General features: G+C 44.9%; 1 long non-coding RNA gene across 1 annotated transcript; it reads right to left on the minus strand.

Annotated features, from left to right (window-relative positions):
- Positions 1-1,709: 1,709 nt before the first annotated feature.
- Positions 1,710-7,320, minus strand: LOC146201479 (uncharacterized). Its single transcript, XR_014703538.1, has 2 exons — positions 6,993-7,320; positions 1,710-2,997 (listed from the first exon to the last, which is right to left on the minus strand). It is a non-coding gene; the product is annotated as an uncharacterized LOC146201479 (long non-coding RNA).
- Between the last annotated feature and the right edge of the window lie 974 nt (positions 7,321-8,294).

Consider the following 8,294-nt stretch of genomic DNA (forward strand, 5'->3'; position numbering starts at 1 on the left):
TAGTAAAACCAGCTTAAAAATTTGTGTCGTGGAAATGAGTGATGAAATACTGATCGTTAGTGCACCTTTTCTAGCCACAGCAAATACCTTTTCATTGTTCCTTTAATCGAGCTGAACTAGTTCGTTCATTATCACAAAAATGTATGCAGCTTTGCTTTCATCTATTTGTTCCTTCTTTGTTGTGGTTTCCATGCAGCAGTTTTATAACAACTTCATTCCTTTCGTGCACAGACAAGGGTAGGAAAATGAATGGCTCGTGACGACATGCATATGAAAAAAGCCAAAAGTGATTGAAATCAAGTAAAGCATATAGAAATTTTTATTATTGTTGTTTCACAGGATATTCAATGGAAAATTATTACTTTAATCTTTTTTACCTGAAAGATTACGGTGGAAGTAGGAGAGACGGCAACTATATGTAAATAGAGAGATCCAAAGCTACAGCAGTGGCTGTTAAACCTTGTTCGTCCGAGTATACTAATTCGGTTGTGCATAGCCGAATATTGAGATTGCTCACAAGGGTCACCCCCAACCAATGCGGCAATAGGTCTAATACCACAAGTGCAACTTGGAATGCGATTGAGTGGTGAGAGTAGCAGCTGTACCAAAACCCTTTAGTCCTCCTCTAGGAGCACCAAAGGGTTCTAGCCAGAGCCACTGTTAAAGGTATACTGCAGGGAATTTGCAACTTTCTCTGAAATCGCTGAAATTGCATTCGGGAGATGCAGTTATCAAAAGCTGTTTTGTGCACTGCTTTGAGATCATTGTACTGGCAAGTTATATTTTGTAGAAGATGGCTGTAAAAGTGTGAACTTTCCTTAGAACTAGTGCTAGGTAGTTTTTAATGAGGAATTATATACAACTCTGAAAAGTAGAAGAACGGCTGATTGGGCGAGTTGGTGAACCATGATGGACAGTAATGTATATTGCGCAAAAAGACGAGACAAAGAGGAGAAGTGGACAACGACGGCGCCGTCGTTGTCCACTTCTCCTCTTTGTCTCGTCTTTTTGCGCAATATACATTACTGTCCAACTCTGAAAAGTTTTGTTAAGCAAAAGCTGTAAAGAACTGTATTAACACGATAAGTACAAACCATCTTCTCTTGGTCACGTGTCAGTGTATGTTGTGCCTCGAGGCTCCTGTATTGTGCTCTTTCTGTGATGGGTTCCTTGCGACATAGGCAAGTGGCTTTGCCTTATCAGTGACCTTAAAGCAACTCGCACTTCCTTTAGTTTTGCACTTGTACAATCAAGCACAAGAGACGAATTATAGGGTCATTCAGCACTACACATCTTGCATCTACAGTACACCTAATGTGGAAAGCCTGGGAGTGTTGCCAGCAATCTCTCTGTTATGCTTTTCTCACTCCGAATTTTTTTTTTATACTGTCCTCAACAGTTGAAAATGCAGCTGAGTTGATGCAGATAATTTTCGGATAATGATTGGGTTTGTCCGCACATTCACGAAGCATGCTTGGGTAGAAATACAGAAAAATACCGAGTTCTCAATATACACTAACTATCTTAAACGCAGTGGCGAACTGATTGTAATCTTCATTTATCGGAATTTGTTTTTGGCAGAATCACAAAGTGGCAGAAATATGTGTAGGTGGTTTCTTCACATTCACATTCAAGAGACTAACAGACCAAAATGTGTCATAAATTATGATGGAAATGGCAAGCTTTTGCCTTGCAATTGAGGACAGCAGTACAGGAAGCAAAAGGATTTATTTATCACTGAAAATCTTATCAAATGAGCTAGAGTGTTACATTGCTGTGAAACCTTGCCGTTACCGGTGCATCCCACCATATGGCCACATCTCGGTGAAGTATTAGAGTGCACATGATTTTTTCTTTTTCTTTCACGAGTGTTCATGTTCTATTTTAGTTTATGCACTCTCTGGCCATCACTCTGCTGATTATAAATGCTCCCTTCACTTCGCCAGTGAAGTGCGTCTAGCTTCTGTCACTCAGTGGAACCACAATGTTTTGCATTTCTTGGCTGCAATGGCAACCACGGTCATTTAATGCTTGCATAGACTTAGGCATTTGTCAAAGTGCCATAACGTCTGGGTGCGGGAACTCATATATATATTATTCTCTTCTGTAAAAAAAAATGAATGTCTGGCAGCAGAGCTTTCTTTTTATATTAGCTTTCAATACATCCTTTTTGCCCGCCTGTGATTGACATTTTGCTCATTTATCATGGTTTCCAGCTTCTTCATACAAACAAAAGACCAGTAACATCAACTGATGAAAATATTCTTGGTAAAAACTTTTCTACAGCATTTCTAACAAAAATTTCATGGAATGATTACCTTAGAAGTATGTTTTTCATCGTGCCGAAAAGATTAGGTGTTTAAACTTTTGTAAGGTGTGAGAAATGTACTCATTTTGCAAAGCCATTGTTGTTGCACGTTGCAGCCATAAAAAGTTTGCAATCTGCAGTTCTCGTAGGACGTAAATTCACTAAGGTGTAAACAAAAAAAATGAGATATAGTTAGCTGAGGAGGAAAAACTCGAAAGCCCATCATATTCTCCACTGTAGCCATAGAAAAAAGTCTAGCTCTTCCGCACGATGACACAGCTAGGCAGCTCCAAATGGCTTTATTAACCACTGGCTGTTTGTGTCACAGGAACACTTTTGTTCCTAATAGAGTGTGCATTAAAAAACGTTTTGCTTTTTGTCCTGTAACTCATTACATGATGGAACTGAAAGAATTTGCATTTAAAATAACGCTTAGAAATGAGCTCAGTCCTACTTCACACATTTTGATTCAGTTTTCACTGGTGGCAGCACGCTAACTGTGACTGGTGCATCTGTTGACTAAACTATCAGTGAACAGCAGTTGATGATTTTTTTTATTCTAGGAAGCAGCTAGAAGTTCAATGGCACAAGGTTGGTTCTGTGGGGGGCACGAGGTAAACCAGCAACTTTTGATGTACAGACTGATGTACAGACGTCAGCAAGTCTGCCCGGAGTGCTCGAACACCAACCTGTCGCACAAAGAAAATGAAATTTTTGAGCAGGGGCCCAATTCTAGGAACAATGATGGCGCTATACTGAAGGTGCATAGGCATACTACTTGCACTGACAGCTACACTTTAGCACTAATAGAGCAGCCCAGACAAAATTTCACTTTGTTCGCTCCGCAGCACACCTCTCCAGCATTGTAGACGTGCCAACGACTGCACTAGTGGTGAAAGTGTGTTGCTATTGCTAGGGGGAAGGACTATACAACCAAGGCACAGCAAAAGCCAAATATTATAGTGATTGTGTTCAGCCATTTCGCTGCTAATATGTTATTATTATGCTATTATGAATCAAATCATATAAGAATACCCAAGTACAGATGCAGATCTGCTAAGCGAACTCCAAAGCAGATATCTCAATACCGGTAGCAACCCCAATGCTACCTATGAGTACAAAGGGGTTCCTAATGAAGACTTCGACAGAGAGACCGCGGAAGCGGAAATTTGGGCCGCAATTCGCCATTTACATACTACCTCTCAGCAATTAACGACTTAATGAATGAATATTGGAACAAAGGTGAACTTTCGCAGATGTGGAAACACGTGAAGGTTGTCTTTATTCCCAAACACAAAAAGAAACTAAGCATAGAGAACTTAAGGCCCATCTCTCTTACGTCGTGCTTAGGTAAACTTATGGAACATGTTATTCTAAATAGGCTTTAGAACTACGCGGAAGAGAATGACCTTCTGCCCAGCTCAATGATTGGCTTCAAAACTCAACTCTCTACTCGGGACGTAATGCTTCAGTTGCATGCAGAAGTGATAGATCCCCCTAACAAAACCGGAACCAAAGCGATTTTTGCCTTGGATCTGGAAAAAGCCTTCGGCAATGTCTCTCATGAAGCCATTCTCCAAACCCTCGCCAACATAAACGCAGGGAACAAAACCTTTAATTACATTCCTTCCTTTCTCTCGGGAAGGACTGCGGAGCTAAGTATCGCAGGACTTGCATCGGACAAAATAGCAATAGGAGACAGAGGAACCCCGCAAGGATCAGTCCTCTCTCCCTTCTTGTTCAACCTAGCAATGATAGGTCTGCCTCCCAAACTTGAAGAAATCCAAGATCTTCAACACTCCCTATATGCTGACGATGTCACCTTGTGGGTAGCAAAAGGTTCGGACGCTCACATAGAGGAAACGCTTCAAGAAGCAGTGAATGTAGTCCAGTCATACACTAACCAGATTGGGCTGAAATGCTCACAACATAAGTCTGTACTAGCAGTGAGAAGGAAAACGCAAGACAAAGTAGAGATAAAAGTCTGCCTGCACGGACTACCCATACCCACAGTTGATACTATTACAGTGCTCGGGCTCTACATCCAGAGCAATAGGAAGAGCAATGTTACTATCAACAGGCTGGAAATGACTGCGATAAATCACTAGACTGATACACAGAGTAACGGCAAGAAAGAGGCTGACATTTGTCGTCTTATCCATGCCTTTGTACTAAGTCGATTCACATACTCTGTCCCTTATCTCTGCCTCATTCAATCTGACAAGGAGAAATTAGACACTCATTAGAAGCACCTACAAGGCTGGGCTAGGTCTACCCAGAAACACTGCAACCGAAAAACTTCTCTCACTTGGGATACACAACAATGTAGAGGAGCTGATTGCAGCTACAAAGACTAACAAACTCTAAAGCAGGCAGACAAATTCTCAACCGCATGAGAATTAATGCCGAACCACTAGCCAACCACTAGGACCACTACCAAGAGGAGCTGGCGACAAAATTATCTCCAAACCTGTGCCTAAAAACATGCATCCCTCCTTCCATGAAGGCAGGAGGAAAGCTAGAGCTAGGGCCCTAAACAGAAAATACCGAAATCACGATGGGGTGGTGTATACCGACGCCTTGGATTACTATATGGCTGACGGTGCCGTTGCTATCTTTGTAATTAAGCAGTACAGTAAGTAAATGCGTATCAGCTGCTTCGGTCAAAGTCCGCTACTCGGACCAGGAGGAAGAAGCCGCAATCGCTTTAGCCATCGCTACAGCAGATGCGGACATAATTGTCACTGATTCAAAAACTGCCATACGTAACTTCTCGCGTAGCAGAATATCAAATACTGCCAGAAACAACCTCGCGGATATCAGACTCGACAGAGAGATAGAACTCATATGGACACCTGCCCACTCAGGGTACCGAGGCAATGAGGCTGCTCATCAACACGCTCGAGGTTTTGTCGGCCGAGCGGTGAGACCTAATGCCGAGGAACTTGAAATGGAAGAATTGCTCACATACAGCGACCTACAGCGACATACCCCTGCCAGCATTTTAGTTCATCGGGACAGTTTGCCCATATGATAACAGTAGCAACTAGTGCAGCTCCCTCATGACTGCATGGGCAGCAAGAGCGCAAGTATGCTGCAAGGGAATACACTGTCAAGGTTAAAACATGCCAAAGTTAATACTTTTCTTGCTTCGTGCACACTGACTACAAATGAATTACTTCTCCTCTATGTGAAAACAGTAATAGACTTTGTTTCATGCATTTTGCCTCGCTTAACTGATCAGTATTAGACACATACCTTCACCAAACATTGCACTTCGGGCTGGTAGCAGAAATAAATGGATTAATATATTGTACCAATAAATTATTATTAAACATTTACCACTTTGTTCGCAAGAAAAAAAAAACATTTTTGCAAATGTGTGTAACATGCAAGGCTGATTTTGTTAATGCCCACATCACATTGACACAGATAAAGTAGCATAGTGTGTACCAGTGAAAAAAGTGATTTCTAGTCTGTGTTTGTGCTAGGCTTTGTTTCTGCTGCTGTCTGCAATCAACAAACTATTTCTAAGGATTGCATTTGCAAAAGAAAATAGTACTCATATTAAGACATGCTAGGCCGAGGACCTGGGTTCAGTTCCAGCCATAGTGGTCGTTACATATCAATGAAGGTGAAATGCAAGACACACTTGCAATGTCAGTGCACACGAAGAACCTCAAATCAATGGCATTAATGCAGAGCTGTCCACTATGACGTCTCTTATAGGCAGTTTTTCTACATCACTTATGGAAGTTAAACACCATATCCCACACCGAAGGAGGAACAACACTTTCTTTACTGACCAAATAAGTGAAAAAGAAACGAAACTTGCGATTGCCCTGGCCTTTAACCCTGATGCTGAAGGAAAGAAAATGTATTCAGAGGCAGCAGCTGGTGGTGGCAATTTCCACCTGAGCATGGATATTCAATGAATGCTTGTTTTAATCTGAAAGTAAATCTCTAGAAGGAAAATTGTTGAAGGGCGACATCTGCAGGTTTTGTTGATGCTATATTGCCATTTATGACACTGTGAGCACCCTTTCACTCTTATCTACTACCCTGCGAAACTAAAAAGCAAACAAGATAGCTTTGAACAGTGCCACATTGCTGCAATACCTAAGCAACAGCTGCACGAGCTGTTTAAAGCCACTTGCAAAATACACAAATCATTTTCACTACATGCACGGCGGAAGGTGTTTGCACGCAGTAGAGGCACTCAGAAAAGTAATGTATCAGCTTTTGGGGTTGAAGCACAGCTACAAACGGTCGCCTTTATTATTTTTTTATTTTTAAGCAGGCCTTTGCTTCACCGAACGGTTTAGGTGGGGTTCTCACCGAAATACAAAGCGTGCGATAGCATTTCGGAGCCGATTTGCATGTTAACGATATCACAAACCTGCACTGAGAGCCACGACGGGTTTCATGACGCGGCCGTGCACCAGCGATCGAAAACGTGCACAAATAAACCGCATTTAATTGATTCGTGGCAAGACTAGCCACTAGAGCACTAGCCTCATGCAGTCTTTGGGGTAGTCTCGCGGCACATCACGCACGCACATCCAACGGCTAGCAGCAACGTTACTAGAACAAACTCTAGCAGTCAGCACAAGGGATCTTGCGGAAATACAAGGCTTGCGTTCCCTCATAAAATAGATCGCATTTCGGGGCCGATGTAACAAACCTGCGTCTGAGCCACGATCGGGTTTCGTGGAGCGGCCGAACGCCAGCGATTGAATCAATGCACAAATCGCATTTAGTTCATCCGGGCAAGACAAGACGACTAGCCTCATGCGGTCTTTGGAGAAGACTCGCGGCACAAGTATAGCACAAGAGCGCGCACACACATCCACGCGACAACGCGCATCGCACGCTGCCACAACAACACGAGCGCCGAGGCCCATGCCTTGAGTCGCTAGCGTGGAATGGGGGTGCCGGCCGCAGCTCGTAACAGCCAGCCGAAGGCCTCTTCTCCCTCTCCATCTTCGTTTTCCCCCTCGCGCCGCATCCGTTTGTTGGGATCGGATATACGCAGCCCGACTGCAGGGGGTGGGTTGGCTCGACCCTACCCGATGGGCGAGGGGCATGTATACTCTGACGCGTCGGGCAGGCTCCTCCTCTCTTGCCTCCTTGCTGGTCGGGGACGGGACCGTGAGCTGTTCGTCTGAGCATTCCTCCTTTTCCTCCTCTCCTGCCTGCGCCTGGTTCTCTTGCTCGACGCACGGTGTAGCAGCGATCTTTGCCCGATAGAAACGAGCTCATGTAAACCCGGACGGGTCGGGCTGGCTTAGCTCGACAACCGGCTCCCCCCTACCCGACCCGCTTGCGTCGGGCTCATGTATACGAGGCTATAGACACCACCACCACTGCTTTCGCAAAAAGCTGCACAGAGCACGAGTAGAATTATTCCTTAGTTCTTTTACATACAGGGGGTTTACATGAGACCGACAAAGTCGGGTCGGGGAGGCCTGTCGGGCTAAAAACCGGCTATCGGGCTCATGTATACGCTAGGGGGTCGAGCTAAAGGAGCGTCGCGTCGGGTCCCGCCAGCCCGACTGCAGGGGGTGGGTTGGCTCGACCCTACCCGATGGGCGAGGGGCATGTATACTCTGACGCGTCGGGCAGGCACCTCCTCTCTTGCCTCCTTGCTGGTCGGGGACGGGACCGTGAGCTGTTCGTCTGAGCATTCCTCCTTTTCCTCCTCTCCTGCCTGCGCCTGGTTCTCTTGCTCGACGCACGGTGTAGCAGCGATCTTTGCCCGATAGAAACGAGCTCATGTAAACCCGGACGGGTCGGGCTGGCTTAGCTCGACAACCGGCTCCCCCCTACCCGACCCGCTTGCGTCGGGCTCATGTATACGAGGCTTAGGGGGTTTACATGAGACCGACAAAGTCGGGTCGGGGAGGCCTGTCGGGCTAAAAACCGGCTATCGGGCTCATGTATACGCTAGGGGGTCGAGCTAAAGGAGCGTCGCGTCGGGTCCCGC

This window comes from Amblyomma maculatum, chromosome 1 (assembly GCF_055883805.1).
Source record: "Amblyomma maculatum isolate TAMU_Amacu chromosome 1, ASM5588380v1, whole genome shotgun sequence".
Taxonomy (NCBI): Eukaryota; Metazoa; Arthropoda; class Arachnida; order Ixodida; family Ixodidae; genus Amblyomma; species Amblyomma maculatum.